The 22,184-nt window shown below is 39.2% G+C and overlaps 1 long non-coding RNA gene across 1 annotated transcript in view; it reads right to left on the reverse strand.

Moving 5' to 3' along the window:
• LOC137096718 (uncharacterized) overlaps positions 1-22,184 on the reverse strand; it is a 33,714-nt gene that overhangs the window by 8,116 nt on the left and 3,414 nt on the right. The window contains exon 2 of the long non-coding RNA XR_010909650.1: positions 19,756-19,938. This is a non-coding gene — a long non-coding RNA (uncharacterized lncRNA). The remainder of the gene's footprint in view (positions 1-19,755; positions 19,939-22,184) is intronic.

The following is a 22,184-nucleotide window of genomic DNA, read 5'->3' on the forward strand; positions in this document are numbered from 1 at the left end:
CATAACCCTTATACTTAATTTGCAAATAAATGCTGCCATACTCAGTGGGCTTAACATCCCCAAAAATATACATTTAATTCAATGGAAACTAAGTTTCATTTGGCTAACATAAACCCTATCTCTTTTGGTAGATTAAAAACAAAATCTGCAATTAAGATTACCTACAAGTCCCAACACAGCCAGCCTGGTGTGGTGGCTTGTGTTGGACCATGACAATGAAGATCAGGGTGTGAATCCCCAATCAGCCATGAAAACTAACTGGGTTATTTTGAACAAGCAACACTATTGGTCTCAGACGAACAAGTCTTGCCAAGAAAGTCTATATAATGGGGTGGCCAAAAGACTCATGAGGTTCATAACTAATGGACAATTCCATGTGGGGTGGTTGGAGTTGTGGAATTTATTCCCCCCTCCTTTACTGCAATATTTCCTATCTTGGCCTAATCTGCCCTGTACTTTCTTTCGACCCTGTTCTCTAAAAGGTATATCATATCAAGCAATATTTTCCTTCTGTTCTCATCTACAAGGCAAAACTTGAAAGGGACAAGCATCAGGATTCAATTCAAAAATGGCACACTCCTCAGTTCAGTATGCATGAAGAGCAGTGTACAGCCCAGTACAGTAATTTTTTTCATAATAATTCAAAGGACTATGGAAGCATGAGACTAATTAAGCAGACATATGGGGATCTGTATGCCTTCTCATTTTACTTGAAATGTGTTTTGTATTTGCTTCACACTTCCTGACGTGCATCTTTCATACAACAGAAATGCATTTACTTGATATTCCAACAAAGACTTAAACTAAAGGATTTTAAGATGATTGAATGCCAATGTCAATGAATGCTGGCGGCTCTATGTATTTTGTACATTACGTGTATTTCTTAACAATAAATAAATACTGTGCATTCATGGTTCTATTATACGTATTCGAGAAAGCCTATAGTAGATCGGTTGATTCGTACCATCAGATAAACAAAGTTGTAAGGGATCCCCGCCCCCACTGGATCAGAAGCAATGCCTTAAAAGGCATTAATATTTTTACAAGACTCACAAGGCTAGTAAAAGCTTCCCCATATTTTAAAGCCCCTTCTGAACAGAAAACAATTAAACATTGTAATTCCAGAAGGAGGCATATATGATATCATCAGAATGTCAATTTGATGAATAATGCATTGTTATACACACCTTCCTGGAAGAATAATTAAAACATTATTTATGGGGGTGTGGGGTAGTTTTTTGAAATCAATGACCTGTGTTTTAAACCAGTTGTGTTTTCTGGAAGAATGTTGGTATAGTTTTTTCCCTTCACTGTGTTCTTGTGTGTGTCTTCAGGTTGATTTTGAGTTAGCATAACTCTAAGTCCACAGTGTGAGAGTGCTTGATTTTAATATGATAGAACATTTAAATGTTTTTGAAACATTTGTTACAATGTTTACAAAGATACAGAATGGGAGACATCTGGCTCGACAGCAGTACATGTGAAAAAGATCTTGGAGTCCTCATGAACAAGTTAAACATGAGCTAACAATGTCATGCGGCAGCTTAAAAAGCCAATGGGATTTTGGCCTGTAAAAATAGGAGTCTAGTGTCTAGATCCAGGGAATCATAGAATCATAGAATCATGGAATCAAACAGTTGGAAGAGACCTCATGGGCCATCCAGTCCAACCCCTTGCCAAGAAGCAGGAATATTGCATTCAAATCACCCCTGACAGATGGCCATCCGGCCTCTGTTTAAAAGCTTCCAAAGAAGGAGCCTCCACCACACTCCGGGGCAGAGAGTTCCACTGCTGAACGGCTCTCACAGTCAGGAAGTTCTTCTCATGTTCAGATGGAATCTCCTCTCTTGTAGTTTAAAGCTATTGTTTCACGTCCTAGTCTCCAGGGAAGCAGAAAATAAGCTTGCTTCCTCTCACATATTTATACATGGCTATCATATCTCCTCTCAGCCTTCTCTTCTTCGGGCTAAACATGCCCAGCTCCTTAAGCCGCTCCTCATAGGGCTTGTTCTCCAAACCCTTGATCATTTTAGTCACCCTCCTCTGGACACATTCCAGCTTGTCAATATCTCTCTTGAGTTGTGGTGCCCAGAATTGGACACAATATTCCAGGTGTGGTCTAACCAAAGCAGAATAGAGGGGTAGCATTACTTCCCTAGATCTAGACACTATGCTCCTATTGATGCAGGCCAAAATCCCATTGGCTTTTTTTGCCGCCACATCACATTGTTGGCTCATGTTTAACTTGTTGTCCATGAGGACTCCAAGATCTTTTTCACACGTACTGCTCTCGAGCCAGGCATCCCCCATTCTGTATCTTTGCATTTCGTTTTTCCTACCAAAGTGGAGTATCTTGCATTTGTCACTGTTGAACTTCATTTTGTTAGTTATGGCCCATCTCTCTAATCTGTCAAGATCTTTTTGAATTCTGCTCCTGTCCTCTGGAGTATTGGCTATCCCTCCCAATTTGGTGTCGTCTGCAAACTTGATGATCCTGCCTTCTAACCCTTCATCTAAGTAATTAATAATGATGTTGAACAGGACCGGGCCCAGGACGGAACCCTGCAGCACTCCGCTCATCACTTCTTTCCAAGATGAAGAGGAAGCATTGGTGAGCACCCTCTGGGTTCTTCTTTAAAAACCTTTACAAACTGTCCCCAAGGAAGGAAGGGAAAGAAAGGGAAAGAAGAGAAGAAATGAAGAAAAAGATTGGTGAAGAGAAGAGAAGATTATGAATGGAAGGAAAGAAAGAGGAAGGAAGGGAAAGGAGGCAAGGATGGGAGAGGAAAGGAAGGGAAGAGGCAGGGAAGGAACAAAGAAAGAAAGAAAGAAAGAAAGAAAGAAAGAAAGAAAGAAAGGGGGAAACTGGTGAAGGGAAGAGAAGAATATAGAATCAGAGAGTCCTAGAGTTGGGAGACACCTGGTGGGCTATCCAGGCCAACCCTATTCCGTGAAGAAGCAGGAAAATCACATTCAAAGCGCCCCCAACAGATGGCCACCCAGCCTCTGTTTCAAAGAGGCTTTTTTGAGTGTTTTGGCCAGCATGAATATAACTGAAAAGCCTTGCAGCTTCAGTGGCTGCTTCTCATTACATTATTTTCCATACCACCTTGCACCTTAACACCCTGGCTTCTACTAGCCAGCAGGAAACCTTTGGTGGGAAGAGTTCTCTCGCCCAGATAGCTTCATGTCTGCAAATCCTCTGTTTTCTGAGGGTCACAGCAACGCATGGCTGGGTACAGCTAGTGTATATGTAAATATTATAATTATCTATAATTCATCTACACATAAGACATATATATATTAGGGCTGGGCGGTTTCGTTTCGTTAATTTGTAATTCGTTAATAATTCGTTAATTTTTTCAATTACAAAACGATAACGAACCATTCTGGAGCAATTTTTTTAAAAAAACGAATTTTTAAACACGTTTTGTAAATGCTTCGTATTTCGTTATTGTATTCATTTCGTTATTGTTCTGAGGTCGTTTCGTTATTATTTCCGCATTTCTGGGGCAAGTTTTTTGTTTAATTAGTGAAAAAAAATTATAATATCACACCAACAGTCAACAACAGAGGGAGAGGGAAGCTTCAGAAGTTTTTGGAGGTTTTTTAGCGTATTTCGCGGTCGCGTCCGCCATTAACGAATCGATTCGTTATTGTTTCGGAAATCGATTCGTTAATGTTTTGTAATTTTTTTCCTTTACGAAATTTCGTAAATATCGAACTTTTTAAAAGGAAAATTTTGTAATTATTTTAAATATCGAAACAAAAAAAACCCCCAAATACAAATCGATTTTAGAAACAATTTTTTCCGTTGTTACCCAGGCCTAATATATATATATATATATATATATATAGTATCAACCTTCTTATACATTTATACACATTTTTACTTTAATTTAGAAGTAATAACTCATCAATTTTTCTAAAACTTTTTTGCTCTTAGATATACAAGTTATATAGTCTATACATATATATTATTTCATAATACTTTTAGTTAACACATTCTATTGCAGTCATCTTCTTCTGTTTCTCTAATATAAAATCCATAAAAGGTTTCCATTCTTCTTGCAGTTTGTGTGTGTGTGTACATACATACATAAATTCATGTTGGCCCTGCTTTTCCTTTGTCTCTGTTCTATCCTATTTGGAAATGACAGAAAAGAAAGAAGCATCGTGAGAGAACAAAGTACAATTCAATTCTACAGACCCACCAAGAAAATCCAACAAATGCTACGTTCAGCAAAGGACAAGAGGGATCCTCTCGCTTCTGCAGGAGTCTACTGTATACCATGCAGCTGTGGACAAGTCTACATAGGGACCACCAAACGCAGCATTGCCCAAACACGAATCAAGGAACATGAAAGACACTGCAGACTACTTCAACCAGAGAAGGCAGCCATAGCAGAGCACCTGATGAACCAACCTGGACACAGCATATTATTTGAGAACACAGAATTGCTGGACCCCTCTAACAACCACCATGTCAGACTACACAGAGAAGCCATTGAAATCCACAAGCATGTGGACAATTTCAACAGAAAGGAGGAAACCATGAAAATGAACAAAATCTGGCTACGAGTATTAAAAAACTCTAAATTTACAACAGCAAAACAACAGAGAGGAAACAATCAGGGACATCTAATCAGCTCTCAACAAAAGATTGCCCCAGGCACTAATAAACAACACCAAACAACAGCCAGGCCATCAAATGCTAATCAAGGTGGTCAGTTGAAACATTCGCACCTAGCTCCAGCAGACAAGAGTCCTTTGTCCCACCCCTGGTCATTCCACAGATATATAAACCCTTTTTCCTAGTTCCAACAGACCTCACTACCTCTGAGGATACTTGCCATAGGTGCAGGTGAAGTGTCAGGAGAGAATGCCTCTAGAACATGGCCATAGAGCCTGAAAAAAACCTACAACAACCCAGTGATTCCGGCCATGAAAGCCTTCGACAATACAATTCAAATGTTCAGTTGTCCTGGTGTCACAATCTTTGAAACCATCATATGGAGATAGTAACCACACTTTCCAACGATCCCAAATGAGTAGGCATCGTCCCAATTAATCCTCTTCCATTTTCCCAGGACCCTTCCACACAGCCCCATATCCCGAATATCAAGGCAGGAAGTCTCACATTATCTGAGTGTGGACTCAGATAACCCAGTTCAAAGCAGATACTGTGGGATTTTCTGCCTTGATATTCTGGAATTGGAATATAGGGCTCTGTGGAAGGGCCCCCAGTTGTTCCTATTCCCACATTTTCTTGTCCTTCCTTATAAGTATAGACCAAAAAGCCCCCAATGGTGCAGGGTTTCTTAGCTTGACTTTTCTTCTTCATTAATATCTTTTGCCATCTTGACTACACCCTGATGTTGCTTGGCTACATCATCATATCATTCTTGGAAAGAATGACATAAAGCTTAAAAAATCAGAACTAGAAACTTCATTTGTTGCCAAGAGAAATGAGAAATCAGTGCAGAAATCCAAGTAGAAATATGACACAATAGCAATGACACCTTATCAGTCTTTTGAAAGATTGAGGCTACAATTATTTTATGGGAGTAAATCACATTGAACATGGTGAGATTTACTTCTGAATAAGCATTGCATTCATAGTTCTGAGTCCACCAAAAGTAATATGGTGGAAGATCAGCAAAATGCAAATTAAAGCAGTCATTGAAAGAAAATAATGAGTAACTTATTCTGATGTGTTAGCCAACATTAAGTCAGAATCCCCTTGTTTGGATTTAATGGAAAACTGTAGTTTAATACAATCCAGGATTACTTTGCTGAATAATATGGCATTGCCTTGATATACTATTTTTTACCTGCTGAAATATGTCATTAGGTAAAGGCCATGAAATTCCTTGTTGTATAGCGGAAGGGACTCTTCACTTACGTTAGGGAGACAAATACCTTATTGTAGTGAAGTGATTTCTTCAGGAACCAAAACAACATGCAGACACAAAGATGTTCCAATTGGAAGGCTTTTATTTCTTAAGTTACCATAATAGTACAAATAGTACAAATACTAACACAGTATGTACACACACACACACACACACACACTTCTATCTTCCTTTGGCAATAGTAATGATAGCTTGGCCCCTATGCTAGTTGCGCAACATGGGTCAGAATTAATGTAGTGAGCACATGCGCAAGACAACGGAGCGAGTGAGAGATGCAGTTGTGACAGGATAGCAGTGAAGTAATTTAACTCAGGAGAGACAGGATAAGGGTGTGGTAATGTAACAATATTTCCCCCCTCTTTTTATCCTTCCTTCCATTGGTCATCTTTCCCCCTCCTTTTTATCCTTCCTTCCATTGCAATTATTCCGCTGCAACAGTGAAGTAATTTAACTCAGGAGGGACAGGACAAGGGTGAGGTAATATAACAGTATTTCCCCGCTCTTTTTTATCCTTCCTTCCAGTGGTCGTCTTTCCCCCCTCCTTTTTATTCTTCCTTTCATTGCAATGTCTCCACCCCAGCTGCGTCTCTCACTCGGTGAGCTCACTCGTGCACGTATTCCCCTAATTCAGACACACGTTGCACAAGCAGTGTAGCGTAGCAGTCCCAGCTATCATACTATTGCCCTTCAAACACAATACACCAGCCTCCAACCCTCATCAACTCAATGTAGGGTTACTACAAGTATGCTCAACATTCAGCTACCACACCCCAATTACAGTGCACCTGTGGTTAATCCTGAGACATAGATTCTGTTAGCATTTAAAGAAATGCTGAGTAATTCTCACATTCTGATAATAGCAGCATTTTAGCATTTTAGAGCTTGAGTGAACATGGAAAGTCCTTAGTATAAAGTGTTAAAACAAGGTAAAGGTAAAGGTTTTCCCCTGACATGAAGTCCAGTCATGTCCGACTCTGGGGGTTGGTGCTCATCTCTATTTCTAAGCTGAAGAGCTGGCATTGTCCATAGACACCTCCAAGGTCATGTGGCTGGCATGACTGCATGGAGCGCGATTTACCTTCCCTCTGGAGCGGTACCTATTGATCTACTCATACTTGCATGTTTTCAAACTGCTAGGTTGGCAGAAGCTGGGGCTAACAGCAGGAGCTCATGCCCCGGATTTGAACCTGTGACCTTTCGATCAGCAAGTTCAGCAGCTCAGTGCTTTAACCCACTGTGCCACCGGGGGCTCCATGTTAAAATAAAGTCTTTTTGAGTTAAATTATGTGGAGACAGTGAATAGGAAGCAGTCTTTCTCCATCTCTCATAATATGAAAACTTGAGGTCACCCAATGAAATCACACAGTAGTTCCTTCTTCAGTCCCATTTAATTCCCATGGGGATTTAAAGACAGCCACAATGGATCAGATCCAACACCTAGCTAGATAAAAAGGTGAGGTTTAAATTCTAAACAAACAAATAAATCATCAGAGACTAAGCACAGACAAGAGCAAATAGTCTACAAAAATGGCTATACCTTACCCTCAGTATCAGAAAACATATGTATCTGAATAGTGCATACTAGAAAAAACAAATGGGAAGGTGATATTCTGCATCTGTCATACTTCTGGGCATTTGATTGGCTGCTATACAAACAGAATGGTGGACTGGATATGTCTTTTATGGATCTGACATGTCTCTTCTATATTCTGACTCCATAGCTGAACTGTGAGTTTGCTGCCAGATGTGGCTGTCAACTGAGATGGCTTTAAAGGGTATTGGCCAAATTTGTGCAGGATGTGGCTACTAATACTTAATAGTCAGTCATGATGCACCCACGGTATTCTGCAGACTTCCCAAAACTATCTGCTTTGCCCCTGTATGACCAGCATATTGGCCTGGGCTTTTCTCTAGATAGGCTTTTTATCTGATCCACCACAGCTGTTCTGATGGGAAGCCTGAAGGAGGAATTATTCCACAGAAAAATTAGAAGGTTTTATACTATAAGTTGCTGATAGATGGCCACAGTAAAATTATATAAACTGAGGTGGAAAAAAAATACTGAAAAATTGGTCCCAAGTGGTTATTCTGCAGAGTTTGGATTTACTGGCAACCACTTGCTCAGAGTCAGCAACTACAGACGTTTCTATTCAGCAAAGGCTTTGTAGGTTGTCCAATGGAATCTTGCCTAATTTACTGTTTCCGTGTAATTTATCAAACTTTTTTCTCCCTCTATAAGCAGTTATTTTTCCTTCATGTTTTTTTCCTGTACTTTGTTGTTTCAGTTTCACTCATGTTTCTAAATATGGTCAGACCTCAAAACTCTCCCAATCAAGGAGCAAATGTTTCTAAGACCCAGTAAACACCCTATTTTGACCTCTTGGAGTCTACCTTCTGTGGCAAAACTAAAGAAACCAGTTTTTTCTAACAATGGTATTAACAGTGAGGAGAAAGAAGGAGAGAGACATTTCCCTACTGTATTTCTTTGTTTTCCTACAATCCTACATTTTCTATATCAACTTTAAAATAAATGAATAATCAAGTTCCAAAGAAGCCTGTATTTTCATAATTGTTCATGAATTGAACATTTTCTGGCTTATGGCTTTTGATATTGTTCATTATATAGTTTTGGGATTTTTTTAAAAAAAATAGACTGAAATGAAGATATGTATTTAAGATGCATTTTATTATTTTTAATTTAATTAATTGTAATTTAATTAGTAATTTAATTTCATTCATTTTACCAATTTTATTGTTGGGAAATTGAAATTAATTTACTATCATTAATGTTGTAAAACTGGAAATGTCATTCCAGAGTATGGTGGAGGTGCCTTTTTCGGAAGCTTTTAAGCAGAGGCTGGGTGGCCATCTGTTGGGAGTGCTTTGAACACAATTTTCCTGCTTCTTGGCAGAATGGGGTTGGACTGGATGGGCCATGAGGTCTCTTCCAACTCAATGATTCTATGATTCATTTGAATGCCAATCAATTTTAAATGTATTAAATAAATGATTTCAAAGGAGAATTACAGAGATACACTGATTTGTTTTCATTGTTGTCTTCTAGTGATGCTCCTGATTGCAGCCAGTCATCCCTTCAAATGTACACGCTAAGTATCTGTTATCTGAAATGCTTGAGACTAGAAGTGTTTTGGATTTCAGATTTTTTTTCCAGATTTTTGGATGTTTGTATTTGAATATGCAGACATAATGAGTTATCATGATTTATTTATTTATTTATTTATTTACTTCGCTTATATATCGCAATTCTCAGCCCTTTAGGGCGACTCACTGTGGTGTACAACATGGAAAAAAAAACAGGTGCAGAATACAAAACATAGTATAAAATAATCCACAATACATCATTATCAAAAAACATCTCATCAAGACATCCAAATTCTACAAAGCCATTCCGTGTCGTCTCATCATCAATCCCACAATCCGGTATCATTTCTGTTGTTCCATTCCTATGGTCAAATTACCAATCATTGCACTTCTTGTTCAAATGCCTTCTTAAACATCCAGGTCTTTAACTTCCTGCGGAATATCAACAGGGAGGGAGCTAGCCTGAGGTCCACGGGAAGCTAGCCTGATGTCCATGGGAAGACCCCATGATAAGACCCTAGACCAGTGATGGACAACCTTTTGAGCTTGGTGTGTCAAAATTTGCCAAAAACCTGAGCATATCTTAGGTGGGGTGTCAACTTCGAGAAAAAAAACCCCATAATTTTGCAATATTTATAGTTTAAATAAGAAAAATGTATGTTCCAGACTGAGTTATGGAGTGAACAATGCTCGAATGTGCAGATGTTAAATTTGTAGAGCCTTTTACAAATTTAAGGATGGAATTAGATTGGCTCTTATAAGGTGTACTTCTCTGTATGCGGCCACATGTGGCCGCATGTCATCAAAAATAGCCATGCGTGTCAGTGCTGACACGCGTGTCATAGGTTCACCATCATGGCCCTAGAATAAGCATAACATTCATTTAGGTCTCATGTGCTCCTTATACAGATATCATGAAGGTATTTTTATACAATATTTTTATAATGTTGTGCTACATGAAGCAAAGTTTGTGTGCACTGAACTATCAGTAAGTAAAGATGTCACAATCTGAGCAACCCATGTGTACAATTTTGGATTTTGGAATATTTCAAGTATTAGAATTCTGGAAAAGGAATGCCAAACCAGTACTCTTATTGTTATTTTTAAGTTGCTTTCTTCATCACAACCTCAAACTTCCCAGGTGCATTGGATTATAATCTGATTAGGATTATGAGCTTTTTAGTGTAACACATATGAAAACTGCTTTTTGGGGAAAGGCTTTAAAATCTCTTAATGGAACTATGTGAGCTAAGTGAATAACATTTTAATATTCTTTTTTATATTTTGAGAGCACAGAATTCTGGGAAATATAGTTTGGGAAGGCGAGGAGCCCTATGGCAGAAAATTCGAAAGGTCCTGCCCTAAACTACATTTTCCAGAATTCTGCTCAGCATCAGAAAGCTTCAATTGGAATTGGCGAGAGATTTTTTCCTCCTAACGGCACCCAGAGTTCTAATAAAATCTACAAAGAGGAGAACTGACTATACAAGTCAATACAAGTAAATAAATTGTTTAAATACAAGTAAATAAATAAGTGGTGGTCTGGGAAGAAATCCCTAAACTGAAGTTATATTGGCTAATATGAGAGACATTCAATGAAATAGATATTGCAGATGTTTTTTAAAAAAGGTTTTGTCATTTTAAAAAATCCTAAAAATCTGTAGATGTGTGAATATTTTTGAAAGTTGGGTGGAATGATCCCTTGTTGTCTCGTGTCATTGTATAGAAAATTCAAGGAAAATTCAAGGAATTGTATAGAAAATTCAAAAGAAACAGCTCATGCTGTTTCTTTTAAAAATGTTGTTTGTAAAAACTTTGAAAATTCCCTAAAAATCTGTGGATGAGCGAAATGTTCTGAAATGTGATGGGCTAACAGTGGTAATTGCATTCTATAAGTGTAACAAGTTTCATGCCAATAGCTCTAATAATGATGGAGAAAGGCACCCCTGAAGTTTCTCCATTGGCACAATAAATTACTTAATGAAAAGTAATGAAAAAGTAGTTAATGTGTTATAGTTATGATACAGACCGCATCCAATTTTGGAAAATTTTTAGAAATGATTTGTCTACTTGTACTTTGATTCCCCTTCAAGTGTTTCTTACTATCTGTTCGTATATACAAAATTTACAAATTAGATACGACTTATGAATTAAAAACTAAATTATGCACAGCCCTAGTGTGTAGATAGAAGCCCCCGGTGGTGCAGTGTGTTAAAGTGCTGAGCTGCTGAACTTGCTGACTGAAAGGTCAACAATTCAAATCCACGGAGTGGGGTGAGCTCCCACTTTTAGCCCCAGATTCTGCCAACCTAGAAGTTTGAAAACATGCAAATGTGAGTATATCAATGGGAATTTCCCTGGCAGGAAGGTAATAGCGCTCCATGTAGTCATGCCAGCCACATGACCATGGAGGCGTCTACAGACAACACCGGCTCTTCATCTTAGAAATGGAGATGAGCACCACCCCCCAGAGTCAGACTCAACTAGGCTTAATGTCAAGGGGAAACCTTTACCTTTACCCTTTTTTAAAGTGAGTGCATATAGCCTCCAGACCAAACAGACTAGAAGGTGTTAATGCAGTGTTGGTGCAGTTTTCACATATTTTCTGCTCTTCCTATGCACCCGTTTGTGCATTGAACATGAGCATGTTCTTCTGAGCAGGTGGGATATCTGGGAAATGTATTCTGTCAGAGGGAAAGGTATCTGTTGGAATGTGATGTTACACATTTGTATTGCTAGAACAATATCTTGTGTGATGAGAAAATGACACCTCATTTAAATAATGTGGAGCAACAAGTTTAGCATATGCATTGCTAATTTATATTTCCAGTCAATAAAAATATAATCCATACTTATTGACAAGTGAAGTAACTTGTTGAAGGCACAGTAAACACAGGCGGGGCATGTGCAGCCTTCTCCTTTGTATGAGAAGAAAGTATTACACTTTGTGATAAGAGTAGAAAAGTGTATATAAGTCTTTCAATAGTTTGAAATCCTTTATTGGCAGTCTTCAAACTGCCTCTCCACTAAATCTTCAGTGGTAATAAATCATCCCATGTAATTCATTGCAACAGACTTATGCAATCATGATCTTAGCTATCCTGTATAATTTACATTACTCTAAATAAATATCTGTGTCTACAGACCACAACTCACATGATACAGAATAGGACAATTGATTTTCATTATATTACTCAGGCATAAATATGGTATGATGGGGATTGTAGCCAAAGCTATATATTTAAACTGAAATTGAGTCAGGTAAAAGTTGCTTTGGGCATTATGCACGGGAAAATGACTTAAAGGTTTGAGCTTGAGCTAGGATGTCCCAATTTCAAATTCATTTATAGCATAAACACAATAAAATATATGTGTCAATGTAAATTAGGAATACCAATTGAGTTCAGTGGTACAGTCAGGAAGAGTGCATAATATTGCAGTCAAAGGACCTCATCCCACAAGAGGGGAAGTGTGAGAAATCATCTTCTTCCTTCTTCTATGGTATTCCGTTTTGAAAGAAGGAGAATTTACTCACCCCCATCACACAGGATAGCTTCCTCCCATTTCTAGTTAAACCCTGAACTTCAATTCTCATCTCATGGATAGGTGCTGTTTCCTCCCATTCCATCATGCATGAAGTTCCCATGTCACAGTTGTTTTAATAAAAAAAAATTAAAAATGTAGAATTTTAAAGGTTCAAAATTGCATAGTTACTGATAGAAGTCTGATAGAAGTCTGAAGAGTAATGGTGGCAGAAAGAGCATCTTATGGGCATAAAAATACCACCCACATGCATGTCCACACTGAAATGTCATACCCGGAGTGCCCACATCATAGGTTGTTGTTGTTGTTTAAATTAAAATTGTGCAATTTCACATTTTCAAAAGTTTAGTAGTGAGTATTGAAACATTTTTCATTGAGCACACAGGCCTAATGGTTGTCCTAGGTTCCTGGGTCCTTCACCAGATCCATACAAGGGAGAAAACTCAGGGTGGGAGGTTTCTCTTGGAGATAATTCAAGCACTATTGAGTTTTCCTGGCTTGCACTCTTTTTTCATGCTGCTTCAAAACAGCTGCTGTAGATGGAACAAGGAATTCACTTTTCTCCCAACACCTAATTTCATAATGAGTATTGAAACATGTTTTCATTGATTGCACAGGCCTAGAACTCATTTATGAGAATCACTCATAATGAAAGGGAGATGCCCCCTTTATGAATGATTCATATAAGAGCAGGTTTGAGGGCCAAAATTATGGATTCTGATATGATCCATAGAGAGGTCAAGGGTGATTCTGCAGAAATGGCATCAGTGAAACCTAAGGGAGCCAGCTTCCACTAGCCCATGCAATTGTCATTTTCTTAGGATGGGCTGATGTCCTATTTTCTGCCATTCTATCCAGAGAAAGGAATGGTTCATTTTATGATCAGAGTAAAGGTACAATATTCACACTGACCTGCAGATATGTCAACACAGGTTTTAAGGGTTGATTTTTTACCAACATTTCTATACCTATACATGACTATGTGGGGTAAATCCTACTTCTGGTGTTGCTGCTGCTGCTATTTTATTTATATTGTACTTTTCCTAATAGTGACATTGCAAATTGTTTGCAAATTATTAAAGTCAGTGCAGATTAAAATCCTGCATAAATATCAGTGTGTGTACACACACACACATTCATGCACGCAAGCTGTCATTATTTTAGGCAATTGCAATGTCATAAGCTAGGTTTAAAACGTCACAATTACTTTGCATTCGTATTTATGATTGTGACACTATTGCCACAACCACAAATGCCACTCAAATCCACTTTATAGCCAGATAGCTGGATTTCTGCAGGACTGAAGGATGGTCATTCTACCAGTAAGCTGAAGCGTAACCAGGACCTTACACAGCCTGCTTCTGATTTTAGTGAAGCCATTCACTGGCAGTAGCAGGCTGGACATGTCCTCCTTCCATGCCCCACATTCCGCCACCACAAATTTCCATTCCTCAGTATAGCTGCCTAGATTTTAGGGTGAGTTTCAGAAGACAGATTGGAAGCCAGAGCATGACATCATTATGGCTATGTGTCTTGGCTACTATCTGTGGAGTTAAAAGCATTAAAAATCCAGAAGACAGAATATTGTGTCCAATTCCGAGCACCACAATTGAAGGGACAAGCTGGAATGTGTCTAGAGGAGGGTGACTAAAATGATCAAGGATCTGGAGAACAAGCCCTATGAGGAGAGGCTTAAAGAGCTGGGCATGTTTAGCCTGAAGAAGAGATGGCTGAGAGGAGACATGATGGCCATGTATAAATATGTGAGAGGAAGTCATAGGGAGGAGGGAGCAAGCTTGTTTTCTGCTACCTTGGAGACTAGGATGCGGAACAATGGCAGGAAAGGAGATTCCACGTAAACATTAGGACTTCCTAACTGTGAGAGCTGTTCAGCAGTGGAACTCTCTGCCCCGGAGTGTGGTGAGGGCTCCTTCTTTGGAGGGTTTTAAACAGAGGCTGGATGGCCATCTGTCGGGAGTGCTTTGAATGCGATTTTCCTGCTTCTTGGCAGGGGGTTGGACTTGGTAGCCCACAAGGTCTCTTCCAACTCTATGATTCTATGAATAGAAAATATATCAATAGAAAAGTACACCATGAATAATAATAGTACATGATATGTATTACCTGACTTTCCCTATGGCTCGAGGCGTAGTACAGAAATACAAATAAAACATCATTAAAACATTATTATTAAACTTTATTTGTACCCCACTAGCATCTCCCGAAGGACTCGATGTGGCTTACAAAGGCCAAGGCCTCAATACACAACATAACAATACACTTAAAGCAAAATTAAAACAATTAAAGCAGCATTAAAACAACAAACCACAAGCAATAGACAGTACATCAACAAGATAAACTGGGCCGGACCAGAGTAAAAGGGTACAGAAATTAAAAAGTGCTGATGTGACAGGTGATATTGTACTATTTTTATTCTATAAAAAAGAGGCAGGAAACATCATCTCTAGGAAAGGAGTCCCAAAATTGGGACCAGTCACCAAGAAGTCCCTGTTCCTTGGGAAAGGGTGTATGGGTAAAAAAATGGATTTCCCAGAATTCAACAACCTGTTTCCTTTTCTCCCAGGCTCAGGGGAAAGACTGAGTATGAATGGGTGGGAAAGACATAAAATAATGGATGCCATATTTAATCTTTATTCAGGTATGATGTTTAGTATACTGATGTAATGTATGTGTAAATACCAACTCAGAATTAAATGTAATAAATGTCCCTCTTTCAACAAAATTGTAATGAATATTTTTGCTTTTAGCTTTTTAATGGAAAAAAATGTTATAATGGAAGGTTTTTACTAACTTTCATAACTGTGGTTCTTGTGAAAGGAGAGAGTGACGGAGCAAGCGAGAGAAAAAGAAGAAAAAATGACAATATTTCATGTGTCATGCCAAAGTGGAGGATAATGCAAATGTATTCTTGGGTGTTCTGGCACAATAGCTAGTTTTAAAAAGTTAATGTGACCGCCAAAATTGTTTTCTTAAAAAAAAAAAAACAAGGTTTTGCCCTCCTCTGTAGTCTATTGACAGAGAGTATTGTGCTGACAGGAGACTGTGTGGTCCAATTATTACTTAAGAAGACCTCAGGCAATGTCATGTCTGAACTTGACTGAAGACAAAATGTGTGCTCTACTGAACAAGCCATCCACCCCATTCATGGAAGACAACCATCCCCCTTGACAAATATTTGGGCTTCAAAGCTTTCTATGTGCTAAATATATCCTGTTTGCCTGAGGGTGGTACTCACAGACTCTGCCTCATTTTCCTTTGCTTTCTGCTTTATACAAACTATGTATGAAATTGTGTCCCAAGAAATGCTGTTACTTACGCAAATGTTATTTAACATGGCTGGAAACAAATGAAAAGCACACTTATCCAAATAATATTCAGTTTCAAACCAAATTGTCAGCTTCCAAATGTCATTGCCTGCTGTGACTAGGAATGTGTGAGAAATTCACTTCATCAAGGTCTTTTAACAGATTAACCCAAAACACGCATACTGAACATGGAAACTGACATAAGTTACAGCTACGAATCTGTACTTTTTTAGACTTGCTGGCCAGGCTGGTGTTAGAATTAGCAACAATTGTATGCCTGTTCTCACTCAATGCTAGTTTGAACGCTTGCAGATTTTTTTTGTTTGCTTTTCCATACTCTAACCTGAAGCTGTTTTCTCTTCCTTTCCTCTCTCCCCTATATTTTACCATGCATACATAATTTGTAGGTAAAGCTACTTTCATTTGGTTCTTGTAGGTTTTTTCGGGCTATAGGGCTATGTTCTAGGGGCATTTCTCCTGACGTTTTGCCTGCATCTATGGCAAGCATCCTCAGAGGTAGTGAGGTCTGTTGGAAATAGGAAAATGGGTTTATATGTCTGTGGAATGACTGGGGTGGGGCAAAGAGCTCTCTGCTGAAGCTAGGTGTGAATGTTTCAGCTGACCACCTTCATTAGCATTTGAAAGCCTGGCTGAGCCTGGGAAAATGTTCTGTTGAGAGGTGTTAAGATGTGCCTGGTTGTTTCCTCTCTGCTGTTTTGCTGTAGTAATTTTAGAGGGGGTTTTAAATACTGGTAGCCAGATTTTGTTCATTTTCATGGTCTCCTCCTTTCTGTTGAAATTGTCCACATGCTTGTGGATTTCAATGGCTTCTCTGTGTAGTCTGACATGGTGGTTGTTGGAGTGGTCCAGCATTTCTGTGTTCTCAAATAATATGCTGTGTCCAGGCTGGTTCATCAGAAGAATCTAGAAGAATCTGTATAGTGCTACCCCACAAAATAGATTTAACTATAGATCAGAAATAAGGAACCCCTCACCCACTAGAACTTCCAAATGGTTCTGGCCCAACCTACCTGTCCAAATGCATCTCCCCCTATGAAACAACTAGGACATTAAGATCATCTGGGGAGGCCCTGCTCTCGATCCTGCCTGCATCACAAATACGTTTGGTGGGGACGAGAGACGGAGCCTTCTCAGCGGTGGCCCCTCGGCTGTGGGATGCCCTCCCCAAGGACATTAGATTGGCCCCCTTGCTTTTAACATTCCAAAGGAAAGTCAAGACCTGGCTGTTTGAGCAAGCGTTTGGAAATCTTTAAGGCAGTGTAACCGACATAGGAATATAGAACGATTGGATGATAAGATTGGACCTTTGTTTTTAACTAGGAGATGGAAATGATCTATGTTTTATTGACCTTGCTATGATTGTATATTATATGTTAATGTTTTAAATGTTTTTAATTGTTTTATGATGTTGGGCATTGAATTTTGTCTCTGTAAACCGCCTTGAGTCGCCCATGGGCTGAGAAAGGCGGTATAGAAATATAGTAAATAAATAAATAAATATTCAGATGACCAGTTCATTCCCAACCTTCTTTCTGTAATGAGGCTTTCTTTTAAAAAAATCTCCATTAGTGATGATCTTGTTTCTGTATAGGAGAGTATACAGGGCAGTTCTGGGGAACTTCTAGCCTTTCTTTCCTGAATGTTCCCTCTAAATATTCCCTTCCCTTGCTGCAACTAGGTTTCTTAAAACCTTTGCTTACTTTGGGATGTGGCCTCCCCACTGTTAGCATGTGTTGGCCAGGAACCACTTCAACCTTCAGCTTAAAAAGGTTTGCCCACCCTGATGCAAACCCAATGACTCTCCTGGTACACATACATCAAAACTCTAATTCCCCCTCCTTTTATCTCTTCCATAAAAGGAATCTAATGTCAGAGAGGTGAAAGCTGGAAGTTTCCATGTTGTCATGTAGTGTATCCCTGAGATTAGGGTTTGTCGTTTTCTTGGAGGAGGACATCCAGTCTTTCCAGTGTCTACAAGGACCTCTCCCATGGATCACGGAAGTGGCATGTTGAGTTCTAATAATGTAACACCAACGTTAAGCTGACATACTACATGGTTGAGAGTAGTGTAAAAGTTCAGCATGCAGAACTCTATTATGGTTCCATGACAATATGTCCAGAAATCTTTGTTATGATAGACCCCTCCATGGACATTTCTCTCCTGGAAGAAAGCAGAGGGGACTGAAGTGCCTGGCTATGTTCTTACCACCACTTGAGAACATTTTCCACTCAGACTCACAGGGACTTCGAGATGTTATCAGTTTTTGTCTGGCCAGGGGAACACAGCCACAAATTTCTCCAATTTTATCCATTCCCCACCAATAATCATGGTGTGGACTCATATTTGCATATGTTTCAATAGGCTAATGCTGATCCCTATATGTATTTTACCTCTAGGATAATGGTAGACAACTATCAGGGTGTAGAGATTATTGCCCCTTCAGAAGACAATAGAGCCCAATGTCCCTGCTACATTCCTTAAAGCGAAGAGTGTGCTGTTGTTGTTTGCCCCAGAATACCTGATGTCCCAGTACATTTGTGGCCCCTTTAGGTCCATTTCATGTACAGAAGAGGTCTTTTTTAATGTGATGTATGGTAAAAATCAAATTCTGGATAACCTCCTGTTGGGAAAAAAAACCACCTCATGGGTGTGAGAGAAGTGGGGGAAAGCAGAAGAAAGCATTTGGAAGAGTGGAGACTTGCCTTACCCCATCAAGGTTTATCTTTGGGGATGGCCAGCCACTCTACCTCCTTTCCCATCTTCTTCCCGCTTTCCCCCGTTTTTCCTCTCTTTCTTCAATCAGGAATCAGGTAACATCTGAAGATGGAGTATTCTCTCAATTGTGGCATGCGGACAAGACAGATTCCCATGTACAGACACCAGAAGTCCCATGCATCATGGGATGGCCTCCATTGGACTCCATTTTGCCAGCATACGAAAACGGAGAGAAAACACGGTGAAATTTAAATAGGATAAGGTACTTAAATCTAAAAAGGCAGCTGGCCAGCACTTTCTAAAAATTGCTACACACATTCTTACTCCATTTTGGGATGGATGGAGATAATATTGGAGGGGGTTAGACTGCATTTTTGACATCTCTGCTCATATATTTATATCACCAAGTTAGTAAGTTCTTTTAAAAATTTCCAGTCATCCAGAAAATGAAGAAGATCCAGGAACAGCCTTGGAAAGGAAAGGAAAGAATACACAGTTGGCCTATTTTGGTTTGGGAGCCATTCAAATCAGTGAAATGATGGATTTGGAATGATTTGCAAAAGAGCCATTCTCTTCAACTACCAATTTCCTTTCTTAATCACAACTCTTAATTAACATGCATTTCAGCCATTTAGTTCCCTCCCACCCCCATCATTTTCTCTGTGGTTTGGCTCAGTCAAAAAATACAAGTTTTTCCTTGTAGTTTGCTTCTGTAAAGTTTGCATACAAGAACAAAAGAGATGTTCAGAAGTGCAGCAAATTGGCAATAACAGGCAATACCAGAATTAACAGGATAGTAATAGATTGCAAAGAATTACTAAGGGCATTGTTCATAGCTTACTGAAAAGTCTTTCCTCAGAGAAAGTTAGTCTGAATACTTATTTTGTCTGTCTACCTAAAAGACAGTCTAAACATGATGATGATACCCAGAGGATGAAAAAGTTACCTTTTGGCCTAAAACTTCTATAGCCAGGCTGTTTGAGATGTGGGCTATGGAAGTCAGGAAAAAAAACTAATTTTGCAGGAACAGGTAACTGAGGGTGCTTCCAGACAGCACTAAATCACAGGTTTAAAACAGGGGCAACCCCCCCCCCCAAAAAAAAACCTGGGTCTTCAGAAGAGGTATACATACAGACTTTTTGGCCCCAGGATTTCTGCCTCCATTGTCCAGACTTGATGTTTTATTCCCGAACATGGAAATCTCACATTTTTTGCCTTTTGTAGCAATTGCTTCTGTGTTTACAGGGAATGGCATCTGGCCACCTTCCTATTTGCTGCAGAAGCTCCTGGGATAAAGGTACTGTCTGGAAGGGTACTGAGAAAATATGAAACAAGCAATTGAAACGAATAATAATAATAATAATAATAATAATAATAATAATAATAATAAACACAATATATAGACAGTCACCAAGTTATGAACAAGATAGGTTCTGTAGGTTAGTTCTTAAGTTAAAATTGTTTGTAAAATTGTTTTTTATATGTAACTCCAGCCAAAAATATATATTACTTAGCTTTGGATAGCATGGAGTTAACTTCCTTGTGGTGTTTGTTTTGCTGTCTGTGCCCCTGTTCTGAAGATTTCACGACAGTTTCTGTCCCTGTGATAAGTGGATTTTGAAAAAATTGGCTTGTTGTAGAAACAAGGATTGATGATAAGTTTCAGGTGAGACACCTTTTCCAATGATAACTCTTTCAGGAGTGAATTTCCCTTCCTAGGGGTAGATTTATCTCACTTCCTGTTGTCTATCCTCTGTTCTTAACTATGAGTCATTTGTAAGTCAGATGTTTGTAATTTGGGGACTGCCTGTATGCTAAAACTCCTCAGCATTATTCTCAGATATTTTAATTTTGAAGGGGAAATCAATCCTTTGCCTTGCAATCAGCTCTTGGAACAAAATGAATTTCCTTTTTCCCTGAGTCAAACATTTTAGTTCCACCAGCACTGCATAAAATCCAGAGATCACTAATTTAAAATATCTAGTCTGGCATTTGAAAATGTTGTGAATGAAATCGACAAGGTTTCATTATGCTTCTTCCCAAGAATGTAGCTTAAAGGTTGGTAGTTCATGGGCAAAAAGTAGTAATAACACGTAGGGCAGAAAAGGTGCAGTTAAAACTATTTAAATTTTAGAGAATCCCAAATAAATAGATTTTTGTCCCTCATTTTTGAAGAGGCATTCAAAGTAATAGAACTACCATCATTCAAAGAGGCAACACTCCTCAAGCTGGAAAGTATTCCCCACCAGTGCTTGCTACCAAACAAATGATAAAGAGATACTAACAGGAGTGGAAAGAATATTAGCTATTATTTTTCCCAAGTAGAAGAATAGGGGCTGGATTTTTGTATAGCAGTTATGAATGCATAACCTGGAGTTATGCATTCATGACTGTTTTGCATTTACTAGCCTTACATAGTTTGGGGCTTTAAAAATACCTCAGTCCATACTCATCAGGCAACAGCCACTGTGATCAACTGTGATCTGTACTCCTGTCATTCAGGACACAGCTGACTGTTTCTCCCACTTCCATCTCCCACAAGCGATCTCTAGCATGAGGAGGAATTTTGTCAGGGGTCCTTTATACTAGAGATCCCTTACAGAAGTAGAAAGGAACAGTAGCCAGCTGCTTTCTGAATGACAGGACAATAGATCCCTGTCAATCGCAGTAGCTGCTTTACGGTAAGTGGATTTGTGTGTGTGTGGGGGGGGGGGGGAGGGGGTCTTTCCATCCAGGATTCACTACATAGCGCTGAAACTATGGTACTTATGTATATGTAAAGGCTACATAAGGTTCCATCTAGAGTCTCCAACAGTCAGGAAACCCTCCTGAAAGCAAGTTCAGTTATTTATTTATTTATTTATAGTATCAGGAGCGAACCAAACAGTTGTATTGTATTTTAAAAAAACACAAAGTTTGCAAACTTGGCATGCCAAGTGACCAATAGCTGGCCACTTGGAGTGCCTCTGGTGTTGCTATAAGAAAATCCTCCATTGTGCATGTGGCAGACATGCCGCATTATCACAGGGTGTCTGCACCCTACACCACTGGAGAAATTACATTGTTTAGCCACCATTGCACCACCTGACATCCAGCAGGAAGTAGCAACCAATAGTGAAAGGACCAAGGCAGTGACATTTCTGGCCCATTCCCTGTTTGAATATCAGCCAGCATAGAATTAGTTTTCTAAGGTCTACAGAGACAATAGCTGGAACACCTCAGCAAGCAAGAGTCCAAAAGTGGCAGACTAAAACCCAGAACCTCAATCAATGGCTGATATCAAATGAGAGATTCCCTCCTGGACACACAGAAAACTGGGCGATGTGGAAAGCAAATTCACTTGGAATCTTGGCACATTTTTCTCTCCATAAATGTCAAGAAGTGTTGTAAAGAGCTTACTACCTCTCTTGCTCTACCAGCTGACAGATAGCCCAGCAGAGGATAGAGTAGGGCCACATCTACACTGCAGTATATGAGTCTACACTGACTATACAATGGAGTTTCAAACTGCATTATGTGGCAGTGTAGATAGGCCTCAACATAGGTTCTAGAGCCATTTCA

The sequence above is a fragment of the Anolis sagrei genome, chromosome 3 (genome assembly GCF_037176765.1).
Source record: "Anolis sagrei isolate rAnoSag1 chromosome 3, rAnoSag1.mat, whole genome shotgun sequence".
Taxonomy (NCBI): Eukaryota; Metazoa; Chordata; class Lepidosauria; order Squamata; family Dactyloidae; genus Anolis; species Anolis sagrei.